General features: G+C 39.4%; 1 protein-coding gene across 12 annotated transcripts in view; it reads right to left on the minus strand.

Moving 5' to 3' along the window:
- mbnl2 (muscleblind-like splicing regulator 2) overlaps nucleotides 1-18242 on the minus strand; it is a 206770-nt gene that overhangs the window by 106079 nt on the left and 82449 nt on the right. The window contains exon 1 of one of the 12 annotated variants that reach the window (XM_073028475.1): nucleotides 2854-3114. The exons of the other annotated variants lie outside the window; for them this stretch is intronic. The gene's annotated coding sequence lies outside the window, so the exon portion shown is untranslated. Of the gene's footprint in view, nucleotides 1-2853; nucleotides 3115-18242 lie in introns of those variants that run through there. 12 annotated transcript variants of the gene reach the window in all.

Here is an 18242-nt window from a genome sequence, read left to right on the forward strand (position 1 = left end):
GATGCTGGGAAGATTCCCAGACGATGCACAGATCTTGCGCACCAGACAGCTCTGAGAAGTGACCTCACATATGTAATAAACAGAAATGAATGAAATATAGAAAAATACCGCATAGAGCGAAAGATGGAGATCTCGATCATATATCATCAACACTGAAGTGAGCACGTGGCCACTTAACAGTATGCTGATCATGAAACAAGCAAAGATCTATCATGACGAATTATGAATATTCAGCAGGCCTGGTTGCAGAAATTTAAAAAAGGCACAGCATTAGATTTTTAAAGTGTCTGCTGATCACGAAAATCCAGAACAACTCTGCAATGCTGATGGTTTTTATAACTTTACATAAAATCTAAAAAGGCAAATACAAATACAGTACATTATCACCTTTTAGACAAAATACAGCATCGTACAGTAGGTGGAGAGTGACAGGATGCCGTTGTTTGTTGTTATTCAAGAGTTTATTCAGGTATCCTCCGATGCTGCTGTGCTGCTTCTGCACCTTGTACACATTTTGTTTCCATTATATTAATGGTATGTACTAATTTTTACTTTAAGTACATATGTGTGATGAACAAGTGTTTACTTGTTATTGCTTACCAGTAGCACATAAATTCAGAGTCAGCAATGATGGCGATTGCAAGCTATCTCAATATATATTCTAAAATGAGAAAAAATATGAAATCCAAAATACTCTGGCCCCAAGCATTTCAGATAAAGGATACTCAACATGTAACATGTTAAGTCTAATTTTAAATCTCCCAATGTTTATTTCTGGAGTAAGTATAGGTTGGCTGAAGGTAATACAGGACCTCTGTCCCTACTACTGTATACACATGCATTTTAGAAGAACCAGTTACAGATTTACATGTTTCCCAAAGGAAAGGAGCATATATTCAAATCACCATTATAAAAATCCAAATTCTTAAAATTACTAACATAAAAAACTAAAATAATGACTCCTTAGCACCATTGTGCACAAAATGCTGGAGGAACTCAGTAACTCAGGCAGCTTCTACGGAGAGGAGTAAACAATTGACATTTACGGGTGAGACCCTTCCTCTGTACCAATAAGGTGCTACTGTGTTGTCATAAGCAAAAGACTTAACTGAAGAAATAAAACAGATAAAGTAGATCACAGATCTTCTGCAGCTGATTTTATATGACTATAGTATAGATTCGGACAATCTATCAATACAGGATATCTCTAGGATTTTAAAATTATATTATTTATTGAGCCAAAATGATTTCTATTCAATTGTGGTAATTTTCTGGATGAAAGTTTAACTTTTAAAGATCTGTGTATACACGAGTAAATTTTAAATAGAAAAATCATTTAAAATCTAACATACAAAGTGAAATTGACTGGAATATTAAAATAGAGAATTACAGTAAATACACAACTTTGATTCAAAACAAAACCAGGACAAAAATTGAAACTACCTCAGAAAGTAATTTCAATTTTCTATCTTTGAACAATATCCAGCTTTTTGCCCTCAAACTGCTGCACATTCGTCTGAATCAGTATAACTCCAGAATTCCCTGTGTTAACTAAGCTACTCTGTCAAATCCTCCATTAATCCACTGTTTTGATCAAACTTTGGTGGCTCATCCAGATAGATCATTCCTTGATTCAGCAACTTTTACTTTGAGTTACTTTCCTAAAAGTGTCACAGAGCACTTTTTAAAAAGACCCTGCATTACAGATATTGGGACACGTTTGTAGAAACAGCTGTGAGTGTAAAAGAATTCTACAAAATTTCTACTGAAGACTATGCTCCACAAGTCTTTTTCTTTCTCTGGAATATGGCACAAAAGCACAGCTAGAAAAGGTGTTGCCTCAACAGTTGCTGGGTTCAATCACAACCGCAGGTGCTGTCTGTGTGAAGTTGACATGATCGTCTTCTAACTGCGTGGGTTTCCTCAGGATGCTCTGATTGCCTCCCACACTCCAGACATGCTGCCTGGTAGGTTAACTGCCCACTGTTGTGAGCGTCGGTGAATCCCGGGGGAAGCTGACATAAATGTGGTCAGGTATCAGTAGAATTACTTAGTGACTCAGCGTGGACTTGATGGGTCCAATGGCCTCCTACATTGCGAGGAAATATGACTAATACCTCTGAGGTTGCTCCCTAGGTGGAAAAATCCGAATTGCTTCTTGTATGAAGCAAATGAAAGTGAAAAATAAGCTACAATTTTTCTAAAGCAAGCCTATTACTTAATAATGGTTTGTAATACATTATCACAAACATGAGAAAATCTGAAGATGCTGGAAATCCAAAGCAATTCCTCCAGCATTTTGTGTGTGGTGTCTTATAATACATTATGTTTAATTATTTCTGTTTTATATTCAGTCTTAAATGGCTGTCCATTTCAGCAAGACTTGACAGAACATACATTATTCCTGGGTAGCAAAACAAGCTTGTTTTTCCCCCAAAAGAAAAATTATCCAGAATAATGGGCAATAACATCAGGAACATTTTTAAGTGTACATACTAGCATATCTTGCTTTGTCCAGTAATCTTTATTTCACAACACACTGAACTTATTAACAAATAAGTATGATTAAGGTCAAATAGTTACAACACGCATTTTCCCAAAACTTAGAACCTTTATGTACATTTTCTTTTGAGTAATTTCCAAAACCCAAAACACAGGTCTTTAACTTTGCAAGGTAAATGTTTGGATTCCACTTTTCCAACCAGCGTTATACTTATGTCAATGAAATGCCCCAAACAAAATGTCTGAGGGAGGTACGGGTATTGCTGATTTACAATCCTAGACTTCCCATTTGGAAACAAATTACTTGTTCTAATTGAAACCAACAAAACATAATTTTTAAAAATTACTTACATCCCCCTCATGGCTCTTGGAGTTTTAACAGTAGCCGGAGTTCAGCACACGAGTGGTTTCTAGATAAAGAGAGTCTACTTCATGCCAAAGGCACCGAAATGAGCACTGTACACTTTCAGAAATGTCTAACATTGATTTTGTTCAGTGCTAGAATAAACAATGCTTCTGTAAACAGTGCTGCATAACCAAGTGCTTGTATGAAAAACTGAAATGAAGGACCACACCCTTGCTAACTAGAGCTGGATTTTCAGCAGAAAGACTTGGACAATGTCAGATTTTCCTTCCACAACCACCACACCCCCCCACCCCCACCTCCACCCTGCCCCCAGTGGAATGTATGCCATTTTAAATTGCTCCACCCACACAGCCAGGCCAAGAACTGAGGAAATCATTCCAAAACCTGGTCAGACAAAATCTGACTGACATGTACCCAGGGAACTCAACTTCACCACTTCAAACTGAAAACTCCAAATCTTGCACATAACTTTATACAGTAATTTGTTAAATCAATGTAGAAGTTAGAACATTTTGTTTTAGAATTAAGAGAACTGAAATGAAATGCAATGCCCAGAAAAGAAAAGAAAGGAAAAGCCTCCAGGCTTCATTCCTGGGTAATTTCACTTAGAGCAGGTGCAGTGTGAAAATGAAGAAGTTTGCTTTCACCCTGTATTAAAGCTGAGCACCAAAACACAGTGTAAACCTTTCTGCACAGATGGAAACAAACAGAGATAAACCAGTTAACTTCCTGCTGCAAAAAGGAAGCCGCCACTTTTTGCAGCAGGAATGAACCTTTCAAAAGTTATTTTACATGGCTCCCAAGCTCTCGTCTGTAGTTTCCTCTGGTTGGAAACGAGCATTAACTTTCAACCTTAAACTGAACCTGAGAAAACACCTTTAGAACTATATAATTAAATGCACACAACCTGGGCAAGACTGAGATGACTTGGAAGGATTGGGTCAATTCGCATTGCAACATACAGTTCCAGGAGCCACAGATGAAAAGGATTACGGTTCCCCCACATGATAGTTAAAAGATAATGAACTCTTACAGAGAAATACACATTAAATTGCATGAACACGTTTTTAGATAGAATACAGTACAGTATACTCCTGTGGGATTTTCGAGACAGGATGGCCTTGTTCAAACAGATCCCATAATTATTACATTTTAAGTCCCAATCTAGGGTGGGGCATCCTGTGCCCTTTTTAAAAAAAACTGCTCCTGTCAACAATGTATTTGGACAACAAATCAGGCTCAAGCACAGAAATTCCAAGTTGGCACTTAATGGTTAAGCCCAAAATGTGAGTAAGCCCTAAAGCTTTAAATTCCTTGTAACTGCACTCACTGGAAGGGGAAGTCTGGAGGTGGGGCAAGGCCATACCAATGGGAGGTAGTTAGTATTTCCTTAATCATGCAAAATAAAAGACTTTAAAAAGAGGCAAATTTTCTAACTTTATACTGACCATTTTTACACAGCCAATCCCAGGACACACAAATGAATTAATTTTAAGGCAACTCTGCATCTTTGAAAAAAAAACTTACAAGTGCTGGTTTCTCAGTCCATTTTGCCTAAAGGGCGTTTTCGAGAGACAGTTGAATCAGAAATTAACAGCATTATATCAGCTCATCCAACACCTAGGCAGCTCCTGTGCTCAACTTTAATAGACAGTGGAGTTGAAAACCCAAATTAACTGGTTGGTGTCAGGGAAGGATTATAAAATACTGTCATAATTCTGCACTATGCAATAAACTGACCATGAATGTAAAAACTTTTGCGCTGTTTCTTCCTTTTGTGTATATATATTTTCTATCATGAATAGTCTACCTTTAAAATAAATGGCACTAAGGGATTTTCCGGTTCATTTAATCTAGCGGTTAGTGAGATGCGATTACAGCCCAGGGCATTCTGAAGTTTGGGGGTTCAAATCTGGCACTGTTTTGTATGGAATACCTGTATGTCCTCTTTGTGGAATGCGTGGATTTCCCCCCCAGAGTGCTCCAGTTTCCCCCCACAGTCAAAAGACCTACCACGGAGGTTAGCAAGTCATTGTAAATTGTCCTGTGATCAGGTTAGAGTTAATAAGGGTTGCGGGTGTTGCTGGGCTACATGGCTCAAAGGGCTGGAAGGGTCTACTGTACTCTGTGCTGGATTGCTGAATAAATCAGTTAAGTAAGTTAAAATATACCTCACGTTCCTGGCATAAACATTTTGTGCTGCTGACAATAATGAGAATTATTTCTTTGCATTCTTAACGGAGTCAAAGACTACTTAAGTAAAACTGCATACCTTTCATTATAATGACTCACATTAGCAAGTACAATAACTAGACTGCTTGGTACAGAAAATGTGTTGAAAATGCCAAAGATGAGAAAATATAAACACTGCATTAATTATGCATAGATTCAGGTATTTTAACTAGTCTACAACACAGGAATATCACCTGTTAGTGAGGGTATCATTCCCAAGATGAGCTGATCTGGTTAAAAAAAAATGCTGTTCGAATGGTATTGCCAGAATAGTAAATGTGCTGCACCATATGGGAATTTCAGAAGGATGCCAGCTGTAGCCTTTGTATCCAGGTCAAAAATTTGTTAGTTCAAACCTCAGAGCCTTGAATTGATAAATCGAGGCTGACACTCCAAAGCAGTACTGAAGGAGGACTGTTTTGCCCGCGGTGCCATCTTTTGTATGAGATGCTAAATACATAAGACTTTGCTTCTTCAGTGGATTTTGAGGAGTAGCAAGGATTTTAGTGCTTTGCTTCAATTTCAGTCAATGCTACTGAAAGACTGAGTAGCTGGTCATTATCACACTTTATGAGAGACTGCAGTGTGTTTCTTATATAAACTGCAACGACTGTTTCAAAACATACTACTTTGCTTGTCTAACTATTGGGGCACCTGGAAGAGGGAAGTGTAAAGTGCTTTGGGAATACAAGTGCAGGCAATCCCAGCATTGTAGCCATTTAGGTATTGGAAATTTATCTTTACCATATTCATAAATCATTATCCAGAAATGTGAGACACAGAATAAAGTTCACCCTCACTGAATTTATGTGAATAAGGGAAATAATAAACACAAACTTTAACCTTTTTTCAACTCATGTTTCTTATCGGCTCCACATTATGGAAAATCATATGATGACCGTTCTAGGCAGACAAACCACCTCTCCCTTACTACGCCAGAGTTATCTGCAGTCTCTGCCCCCAATTTGTAATGAGACGCGGATGCAAGCAAAAAAAATTGTAACAATTTCCATCAGCTTCACTTCATGATGCTGCTCTCTGTTATATTTAGAACCAAACTACAGCATCTTGGTCTGATCCAGAAAGGACAAAAATTAAAAGTGTTTAGTTTTAACTCTGCATTAATGCCACAGCTCTCCATTCATTTATTTTACCAGCTAGTTTACTGATGTAACATTTTAGTGCTAACTACCCTTTAATTCTTAAATGTTCATAGGTTTTTGTGGGTGGAAGTGAGGAAAAGATATGGAAAGGAAGACTAATTACGTAGATATATTGTAAAATTAAATTTCAATCTATCAGACAATACAGAGTAAAGATGCTTCTACACACGAGTGTATGGGTTCTGCTCGAACCTGAAGTGTGGGTCTTGCAAGGCCAGTGTCAACACCACAAAACCAGCTAGGGCTGTTGAAGTTCGCTGCAAAGACTTGTATTTAAGTTTCAGAATTAGCAGCAGGCAGTAGGCATACAGCACCAAAGAAAAATAAAAACAGTTATTACCGTTATTATTCTGAAAGGCTGTCTTGTTCACCAGCAAAATAATTGTGACAACTGGGCAAGGCATCAGACAAAAGCTGCTTTCATAGTGAATGAAGCTGGTGCTGCAGTCACTGCTTCTCAATGTATAGGTCAGGTGCAGCCAGTGACAGCCCCTCAGTCAAGTCTTGAGATTCCTAAAGCTCTTTCTTAAATAAAAAATATTCTTGCCCACCAATTTAAGTTAATCCAACATTTATTGAAATGCTGCTTGACATGCCAACCATTTTCAGATTTGCATTATTCACAATATTACATATTTTGTTCTTACTTAAAAGAGCATACTGACATTGGGCAAGCAATAAATGAAAAGTTCGTATCAATGAAGTATGAATGACAGCACCAACATAAATTTCAAAACGAGATACCACTAACTGCTTTTGCAGGTTTCTGTCAAAGTACCTTCAAATCAATTTTCTGGGTCCCACTAAAAATGAAATCCTCTAAAAGCAAAGAGAAAGTTTCCTCCTGTACACATTTTGAAAGTCCATCCTTGATGCAGACCTGCAAAAGCATGATTCTTCCAGCCAGAGTTCATTTCATGTATGAACATTTTCATAAGGTGTCCTTGCTTCACTAAAACCTGCTGGACAAATCAATTATAACAAACAAATAGCCACAGTGATCACACCATCAATTAGCACTGTAATTATTTTGATATTGTGGGATTGTGTGCCTAAAAATAGGTTTCAGATTGTGATTTTTCATAAGGCAATGTGTCATCATCTGCACGTGTAAAACAAATGATTAAAAACAGTAAATTTTGTGTTTCCTTGCTTGTTTTCACACACACTCGGTGGCCACTTTATAAGGTACAAGAGATATCAAATAAAGTGGCATCTGAGAGTATCTCCTGCACCTAATAAAGTGGGTACTGAGTGCATGATTCTGGTCTTCTGCTGCTGGGGCCCATCCACTTCAAGGTTTCAAATCCTGTGTGTTTAGAAATACTCTTCTGCACACCACTGTTGTAGTGCACGGGTTATTTTAAGTTCAAGCTAAACATTCAATTGTACACTTGCATACCCAAACGAGACACCGTGCACGTCACAGTACATGTAACTTGCATATATTATACATAAAGTAACATTACCACAAATTAACGAATAGTAAGTTGCATATGTAATAGAAGTTAAAAAGTAAAAACTATAATGTTACTAGCACTTCGTACGTAATGAGACTTGGGTGGTGACATTGAGTTCGATAGTCTTATAGCCTGGGGGAAGATTATGTTTCTGATCCTAATGTCTTGTCCTAATACTCTGGTACCTTCTGACTGTTATAGGAGGTCAAAAAGATTGTTGGACAGATGAGAGGGATCTAGGACATTGCTAAGAGCCCTGCATACACAGCACTCCTGATAAATATCGCTAATGGGTAGAGAAGACACCCTAATAATCCTCAGCAACTCTTTGGGGGGACATGCGGTCAAATGCTTTTCAATTCCTGTACCAGGAGCTGATATAGCTGGTCAGGGCATTCCCTCTATGGTGCTCTCGTTAAAATTGTTTAAGATGGGGGAGTGGGATGGGCAGCCTCACTTGCCTCAATCTCCTCTGGAAGTGGAGATGCTGCTATAGTTTTTGACCAAAGATGTGGTGTTGAGGGACCAGGTGAGTTCATCTATTATAAGCACTCCCAGAAATTGAAGCTCCTAACTCTGTCCATGAAACTACTGTGGTATGTACAGGGAGGAGTGGTCAACCTGCACCTTTCTAAAGTCCACAACCATCTATTTGGTCTTGGCCATGTTGTGACTCAAGATGTTGCGCTCACACCATTCTACCAGCTGCTCTACCTCCTCTCTGTACGCTGTCTCATTGTGGTTGTTGATGAGGCCAACCACTTTCCTGTGATCAGTGAACTTGATGGCTCAGTTTGAACTGGATCTAGCAATGCAGTCATGCACCAGCAGCACCAACAGCACTGGTGCTCAGCGTGATGGAACCAGAGATGTTTCTGTCAACAAGTCCAAGATCTAGCTATAGAGAAAGGTGTTACGACCCAAAGAGGACAGTTTTCCAACTACCTTCTCTAGTATGATCATATTGAACTGAGGTCAATAAATAGCTTCTTGGCATATGAGGCACCATTTTCCAGGTGGGGCAGGACAGAGCGGAGTGCAGAGGCTATGGTATCATCAGTGGACTGATTGTAGCGATAAGCAAACCAGAAAGGATCCAGTGTAACAGGAAGATGGGATTTAATGCAATCCGTAACCAGCCACTGAAAGCAGATTGGACGTCAGTGCCACTGGATGGCAGTTGTTGAGGCAGGTTACTATTGCCTTCTTGGGCATCAGGATGATAGCGGCTTTCTTGAAGCCTGAGGGACAATGGACTGCTTCAAAGAGATGTTAAAGATGTCTGTTATAGCCTCAGTTAACTGGGCTGCACAGTCCCTCGGCACCCAACCAGCTATCAGGCCCCACAGCTTTACGTGAGCTGACCCTGGCAAGGGTCTTCCTTGCCGGAATGCTGTTCCGTGTTGAGTTACTGTCGCCTTCCTCTCAGCTTCAACCAGTCTGGCCATCCTCCTCTGACCTCTCTCATTAACAAGGAGTTTTTTGCCCAAATAACAGATGCTCAATGGATTTATTTTTTTGTTTTTCATGCGATTCTCTGTAAACTCTATAGACACTGTTGTGCATGAAAATCCCAAGAGATCAGCAGTTTCTGAGATACTCAAACCACCCCATCTGGCACCAGGAATCATTCCATGGACAAGGTCACTTAGATCACATTTCTTCACCATCCTGATGTTTAGTCTGAGTAACAACTGAACCTGTTGGCCATGTTTGCATTGCTTTTTTCCCCCACACTTGATTGGCTGATTAGATAACGAGCAGGTGTACCTAATGAAGTGGCCACTAAATGTAAGCTCCATGACAGCAAATTTTATTCCACATCTCAGATATTTGGGTGGATCTTGAATTTGGTAAAAACGAACTTCCCTTACCCATAATGTAGGGGTGGCCAGTATTCATAGCTCAGGATCTGGGCATTGCTAGTATTGATCACCTGCCCCCAGTTGCCATTGAAAAAATGATACTGAACTACCTTCATAAGACTTTAATTCTTCTGATGAAAGTGCTCCCACAGAAGTTCTCAGGAGTGAGTTCCATGGTTTTAGATGCAGTTATGAGAAAAACATAGCATATCCAAATCAGAATGGTATGTAATTTGGAAGAGATCATGCCTGTTCCACCTCTGCCTGAAGCGCTTATTCACATTGGCTGTTTGTCAGTTTTTATGTACAGTTTTCATAAATTCTGTTTTTTTAAATATTTTCTTATAAATACCTGCAAGAAAATGAATCTCAAGCTAGCATATGGTATAAGTACCTTGACTTTGTGTTCTCAATGGCAGAGGTCATGGACTTGGGAGGTGTTGCTGGCATAGTCAAGGTGAGTAAATGCAGAGTGTTTTGTAGATGGTACAGAAGTCATCTAATGGAGAAAATTAATGTCAATACTGTGGGTGGGGTTCCAATAAAGCAGACCGCTTTGTCTTCAATGGAACTGACCTACTTGAATGTTGCTGGCACAACCCTGATCAAGGCAGGTGGAAGGTGTTCTATCACAGGCCTAATGGAATATCAACCTCTCAAGGTCACGTCAGACCACATCCTTTAACTCAGCTTACACTCCACAGCTCTAGTGAGAAGTTCAACATTTTTCTGGCATTTTAAATGCTTTTATTAGAGGAAGCAGTTAAGAGATACAAAAAAAAAGTGGAGTTAAAGTTTGAAGAACTAAGTAAAAACACATTGACCTCTTAACTACTGGACAATGACAACCACTTCTGTAGTTGCATGGACATACTTGAGAAGCTGCTGTCAGATTTCATCCATTAAAATGATGACTAACTCCGTGTCATCCTCACAACAGATTAAGGCACGTTTCGATTAAATTACCTCTGTTCTAAACTCCAAAAAAATATATACTCATCCACACAAATCTCTTCTGAGACAATCACCTCATTCTATAAACTAGAGAAATGCACTCCCACTGAGCCGCATGCACCCTCCCTGAGGCAACAAAATGAGAACAGTATTATACGTACCTCTGTGTAAGAGCCCAAGCCCTGCATAATTTCCACAAAACTTCAAACTACATTACAACGAAGGGAAACATATCATTGCCTGCTAAACTGTTCACTGCACCTATTTCTGAATTTCACATACCAGTATTTAATCCCTCTAAATGACAACATTAAGTGCATCAGCATTTGAAGACTATTGATAAGGAAGAGTAGGAACACAATGAATAATCACACATTTCTTCACTTACACCTCAGCCCACTCCCTTAACATTGCTTTGCAAACTTTTCACCTCATAACTTATTTTCCAACCATCTTTGCATCACCAGAAAATTTCAATACAATGAAGTTTCCCCTTCATCTAATTCAAAAATAATATCAAAGTTGGGCTTTACGACTCTTCCCAGTAATGCAGTAAAGTACAACCTCACCAGGTTTCTTCAGTGGACACAAAAAAATTACGATACTAATCCCACAAGCACCATAGAAATCAGTGATCCGTGCCAATATTCTTCTGATATTTATCACACTGATATTTGTGGAATTATGATATGCACAAAATGGCTGCTGCTTTGTGACTAACATTTCAAAAGATATTCTTGGGTTAAAGTACTTTGGTACATCTAGAAGATGTCTATAATTATATAAATGCACAGCTTTCCTTTCTTTTTTCCGACTCTGCTGGATGAAATGGTAAAAGAAACCAGAAGTTTAGGACAGTAGCAAGATGAAGTAAAAATATCACAAAATATAAAAGGTAAGCAGAAAAGGGAAAGTGAAGTGAAGTGAAAGGAAATGAAGAAAAAGAAAAAGAAAAAAAAATATGGTTCAGAGCATGAAGTCAGAGTTCCCTTTGACAATATTTCAAATGTTGTACCAGGGAACAAATAATTGCATAAATCTCCCAACTCTGGGACCCACACAATACAACAACAAAAAAAGACATACCACTAATTTCTTTGCTGCTTCAATGTAGTTTCTCCGACTAAAAGACTTGTAAAGCTACAAAGGGCTGAAAAGCAAAGCCAAAAAAAACCACATCCTAGCTGGGTGTTGATCATTAGTTTGTTCAAAGTTAATGCATGCACAGCCATCTCACAATGATCACAAGATCACAAGACAAAGGAGCAGAAATAGGCCATTCGGCCCATCGAGTCTGCTCCACCATGAGCTAAACTATTCTCCCATCTAGTTCCAATTTCCGGCTTTTTCCCCATATCCCTTGATACCCTGACTAATTAGACACCTATCAATCTCCTCCTTAAACACCCTCAATGATTGGGCCTCCACAGCTGTATGTGGCAACGAATTCCATTAATCCACGACCCTCTGGCTAAAAAAATTTCTCCTCATCTCCGTTTTAATTCTAAGACTGTGGCCTCTTGTCCTGGACTCACCCACCAAGGGAAACAGCCTTTCCACATCTACTCTGTCCAACCCTTTCAACATTCTAAATGTTTCTATGAGATCCCCTCTCATTCTTCTATACTCTAATGAATACAGTCCAAGAGCCGACAAACGCTCCTCATATGTTAGCACCTGCCTCTCATTCTTCTATACTCTAATGAATACAGTCCAAGAGCCGACAAACGCTCCTCATATGTTAGCACCTGCTTTCCAGGAATCATCCTCGTAAATCTTCTCTGAACTCTCTTCAAAATCAGTACATCCCTTCTAAGATAGGGGGCTCAAAACTGCACACAGTATTCCAAATGAGGTCTCACTAGTGCCTCATAGAGCCTCAACAACACCTCCTTACTCTTACACACTATTCCTCTTGAAATGAATGCCAACATAGCATTTGCTTTCCTTACTGCCGATCCAACCTGGTGGTTAGCCTTAGGGTATCCCACATGAGAACCCCAAAGTCCCTTTGTATTTCCAATTTTTGAATTTTCTCCCCATCTAAATAATAATCTGTCTGATTATTTCTTCTTCCAAAATGTACAACCGTACATTTTGTCAATATTGTATCTCATCTGCCATTTCTTTGCCCACTCTCCTAAACTGACCAAGTCTCTCTGCAACCTTTCCGTTCCTTCAACACTTCCTGCTCCTCCACCTACCTTGGTGTCATCTGCAAACTTAGCCACAAAACCATTTAATCCATAATCTAAATCACTGATATACAGTGTAAAAAGAAGCGGCCCCAACACTGACCCCTGCAGAACACCACTAGTAACCGGCAACCAACCAGAATAGGATCCTTTTATTCCCACCCTTTGCTTTCTGCCTATCAGCCAATGCTCCACCCATTTCAATATATTTCCTGTAATTCCATGGACTCTCGTCTTATTAAGCAGCCTCTTATGCAGCACCCTATCAAAGGCCTTTTGAAAATCTAAATACACAACATCCACAGCCTCTCCCATGTCAATTTTATTTGAGATTACCTCAAAAAATTCCAATAGGTTGGTGAGGCAGGATCTTCCCTTCATGAAACCATGCTGGCTTGGGCTTATCTTGTCATGCACCTCGAGGTATTTCATAACCTCATCCTTGAAGATCGACTCCAATAACTTTCCAGCTACCGATGTCAGACTATTAGGTCTATAATTTTCTTTTTGCTGCCTCCCTCCTTCCTCAAACAGCGGAACTACATTTGCGACCTTCAAATTGCCTATGTCAGATAATAATACTCCTCAAATTTTCTGACTGTGTGTAGTGTTGTCCCCAAGTATGGGAGATATAACAGCTGCACAATTGGGAAAGAAAGAAATCTGCAATCTCTTCAAGGTGCCTTGGGACCAATGAACCTCCAATATGGTCAAGGAAAAGACTTTGTACATAACAACCAAATGCAGAACAAATACTTTCATGATTGAAAACACAAAATATTCTGCAGATGCTGTACATCATGAGGAAAATACACGAAAAACTGGAAAACTCTGCAGGTCAGGCAGCATCAATGGAGGAGAATAAAGAGTTAATGTTTTGGGCTGAGACCCTTCATCGGTACTGGAAAGAAAGAGGACAGAAGACAGAATAAGGAGGTTGGGGTGGGGAATTAGGTGAGGTACATGGTGTGTGGCTAGGGAAGGTGGGAGGTGTGAATGATGTGAGAAGCTGGGAGGTGGAAGATAGAAAAGGTAAAGGGCTGAAGAAGAAGAAATCTTACAGCAGAGGAGAGTGGACCACGGAAGAAAGGGAAGGTGGTGGTGAACCAGAGAGAGGTGATGAGCCAGTGAGGAGGAGAGCACAGGTGAGAGGTCAAACAGAAGGGGAATGAAAAAAGAGAGAAGGAGGGAAGGGGGACAATTAGATACCGATGTTCATGCCATCAGGTTGAATATGAGGTGTTGCTCCTTCAACCTGAGTTTGGCCTCATCGTGGCAGGAGAGGAGATCATAGACAGACGTGTCAGAATGGGAATGGAAAGTCAATTTGAAGTGAATAGTCACCGAGTGATCCTGCCTTTTACGGCAGACAGAGCCAAGGTACCTGCCAGCTTGTTCTCCTTCCCCTCCCCCACCTTCTTATTCTGGTTTCTGCCTCCCTTCCTTTCCAGTCCTAATGAAGCGTCCCAGCATGAAGACCTGTTGAGATTCTCCAGCACTTTGTGTGTGCTCTTCAAGATTACATTCATGTGCTTCCATCATTAGGTCGCACCTGGAATTTCCAGTTGGCGGACAAAGATCAGGAAAGAATCTCTGGATATGCAATTATATTTTTCCTTTTGAAGAACAGTCAAATCTAGCATTTACTCAGATGATATCTGAAAGGCATTGTAATTTACCAAACTTTACATAACTTAAATATCCTTTTTACATTTTCTAATTAGACCAGAGTACAGTAAGTATAGCAAAAGCAATATTATTACTTTTTAAGACTGTTATTGACATAGAACTTACCTGTGAAGATAGGCACTCCAATTTTCACAATGGGACAAGAAAATTAAAATAGTCTTATGGGATTCCACCCCCTCCCCCAAAGGTTTTGGATGACAAATGTGGTTGAAGATTTGCTGGCTCTGTAGAGCTCTAGTAAAGAAACATGGAATAAAATTTACTTCTGTCATATGTTAGTGAAATAGTTTTAAAATAAAACACTGCATTCAGGTTCAGAGCGATGAAATAAGCGTTTATAGCACTTCAACAGAAACACGAAAAACAGTAATTACTAGATCATGAAAGACAAAGTTCACCTGCCACTGCCCTGGGAATTGGATGATACAATAGTGGAGTTGTTGACTAATTATGGCTATTACACTCCATCAAATGGTTTCTAGCAGTCTTAGACTGCAAGGCAAGGTGAAAAGCTTGGGGAATCATAGTGCCAAAATCACCTGATCCTCCCAAAAAGGTTACACCTCCCATGTTGCATTCTGTATGCAAAAGGTCATGATGGCCTCTCAAAGATCTTTGTAAAAAGCATACCTTCTCCAAAATCTGTTTTCAACAAACCACGTCCATCTTAACACTACTTCCTCAAGGCTGCATAAATATTTCAAAAGATATCAGTGCTTCACAATTAAAATGACTTGCAAAAGAATCAGAACACGTGTGCCAAGGCTCCGCTACAATTACTTCAGTGTTCTTGGAGACTAATCAGATTGTTACAAGAGAATGGTATTAATCTGCAGGACATTCATATTGTACATCAGTTTGAATAACCACATTCACCAAGATGAACAGAAAAGCTGTGATGTACCTTTTCATAAAGCTGTCTTCTTTTAAACCCTGATACTACAGTCCTAAGTTACTCCTAAATTGTTGAAAATCATTAACTTCATTCTAAGGTAGACAGACCCAGCCACCTGCTAGAAATTAATTGGCCCAAGGACTAGGTAGCCCTTCCAGATCCCTGATGCCTTTAGAACCATCTTGTCATTTCCAACTGCTCACCATCTTTGGTTTCTCATTTCCATGCAGGATCAGGTGTATCTCTGGGGTATAAATCTGACCAAGTTTTCATTTTAGAAAATTTGCTGCATCAGCAAACACAATTTTACAAAAATACAATCTATCATACAAAATACTTTTGATAATTAAAATGACTTGCATTTAAATAAAGTAATATAATCCTCTAAAGAATATCTGCAATTATTCTATTATCACCGGAATAATTTTGAATTTGCTCTCACCAAATGACTTGCAACCACTTTGATGCCACGGCACAAAGAAAGGTCACCAGCACCTCTACTTCCTGAAGATGCTAAAGAGATTTGGCATGTCCTCTTTGATCCTCACCAACTTTTATCAATGCACCATTGAAAACATCCTATCCAGATGAATTACAGCTTGATATGGTAACTGCTCTGCATGTGAAGACAGGAAACTGCAGGGAGTTGTGGACACAGCTCAGAGTATCATGGAAACCAGTCTCCCTTCCATGGATTCTCTCTACACTTCCATAAAGCAGCCAGCAGAATCAAAGACACTAGCCACCACAGACATTCTCTCTTCTTTCTCTTCCCTTCAGGAGGACGATACAAACGCATAAAATCAGCTATTAACGTGCTTTTATCCTAATATTATAAAACTATTGAACAGTTTCCTCATACAATAAGATGGATTCTTGACCTTACAATCTAGCTTGTTATGACCTCGCACCTTATTATTTACCTGCAATGAACTTTGTTAACACGTTATTCTGCATTCTGTTATTGTTTTACCTTGTGCTACCTGAATGCACTGTTGCTATGAATTTATCAGTATGAATGGTATGCAACAAGTTTTTCACTAAACCTGAGCACATGTAATAACTGTAAACCAAATTTCCAATGTAAGGTACAGATAAAAGTTTGAAGCATTTCAGTTTTGCTTTTATTTAAAACGGTAGGAATAAAAGATTGAAATGCAACAGTACACTGCCATGAATAGAGGCCACAAAGAGAATCCACTGTTTCTTGTCCCCTACTACAACAATCTGAAACCAGTCAAACTACTCCAGAGCTGCAAAGAAGCCAGCTCATCTGGAGGACAAGACCTTCACACCAATCTTTAACCTTCTGGCAGCTAACAGCCTTAACCGTTGCTTTCCCACTACCAGAAGTCTTGAGTGCACACGTTTGTTTTTGTAAATAGAGTTCTCATAAATTATCACCCAAACCCACAACAATATACACTGAAAGTACGGTAATATGGATGTTGGGACACCACAGACACAGAAATGGCAATGTTACCTCTGCTGCTAGTCAAGTTTGAATGTGCAATATAATCCACACTAGTGAAAACTAATTCACTAACCACTAAACATGTGAAAATATGCAGATACTGAAAATCCAAGCAATACACACAAAATGCTGGAGGAACTCAGCATTTATGGAAAAGAGTGAACAGTTGACATTTCAGGCTGAGACCCCTGACGAAGTGTCTTGGCCTGAAACATTAACTGTACTCTTTTCCATAGATGCTGCCCGGATTGCTGAGTTCCTCCAGCATTTTGTAAGTGTTGACCTACATTTAAAAGTTGTGAATTACTTCTTTACATAAGAAAAAATTTCTTAAGTTTTATATGCCTTCACCGTGGCTGTAAGAATCAACAACCTGTGATTTATTGCAGAGAGATATGCACATAAAGTCGCTGTGTGTTGGATTCAAAAGTCAACCTGGGTACTTCAATAAATCATCTCTCCAACTTGTTATAACATTTGGGCCAATATCAGTCCTTAACAAATGAGATTTAAAACATACTCAAATAAATGAGAAATCTTCAGTCAATAAACAAATACTTTACTGAAAGCGTTATCTGTACTCTGCTACCCTTTCCACCATTTCGTTTCTCACCCCAAAACACCTTTCCAACACCTCATAAAATATACTGATGCAAGCGGACTGCTATTCTTCAAAACCAGCTTGACATCAGAATGCCAGCTTACGAAACAGAGGCGCTGTACAGCTTAGGAGCTGTCTGGAAGTACATCTGGTCGTACACCCAGACCCTCTACAGCTGTGCTACTGACCACACATGAAAGGAGGAATTGAATCAACTGTTGTTGGATGTGAAAATAAAAGCCAGTTGAGTTTAGACACCGATACAAAATATTGGCAAGGTATTTCCTGACTGCACAAGTCACCTCCCAGTATTAGAGTCAGCAGAATAACAAACTTTAATGAGATTGAATAAATCAGCTTACTTATGTCCCACTTCCCTTTAAAGTAAACTGCTCTTTGTTCTAATACAGAGCCAGAGTTATCATCTGTAATTCAGACCACATTTCCAACATTTTGAAATTCACTAATTCAACTTTATCGATGTACTATAAAAAGCATCTTAGCTGGATGCTTCACAGCTTGGGATGGCAACTGCTCTAACCACGTCTGCAGGAAACTGCAGAGAGCCACAGACAGCACTCAGGACCTCACGGAAACCAGCCTCCACTCTATGCATTCCGTCTATGTTTCTCACAGCTTCAGTAAGACAGAAAGCATGATCAAAGACCCTACCCACCCTGGACATTCTTCCTTCTGCCCTCTCCCACGAGGCTCAGGGACAGATTCAATCAGTTAAAAGTCTACTTGTACAATAAGATGTAATTGACCTCACAATCTACTTTTTATGACCATGCAATTTATTGTCTTACCTGCACTGCACTTCCTCTCCAGTTGTTGCACTTTAT

This window comes from Hemitrygon akajei, chromosome 2, assembly GCF_048418815.1.
Source record: "Hemitrygon akajei chromosome 2, sHemAka1.3, whole genome shotgun sequence".
Classification (NCBI taxonomy): Eukaryota; Metazoa; Chordata; class Chondrichthyes; order Myliobatiformes; family Dasyatidae; genus Hemitrygon; species Hemitrygon akajei.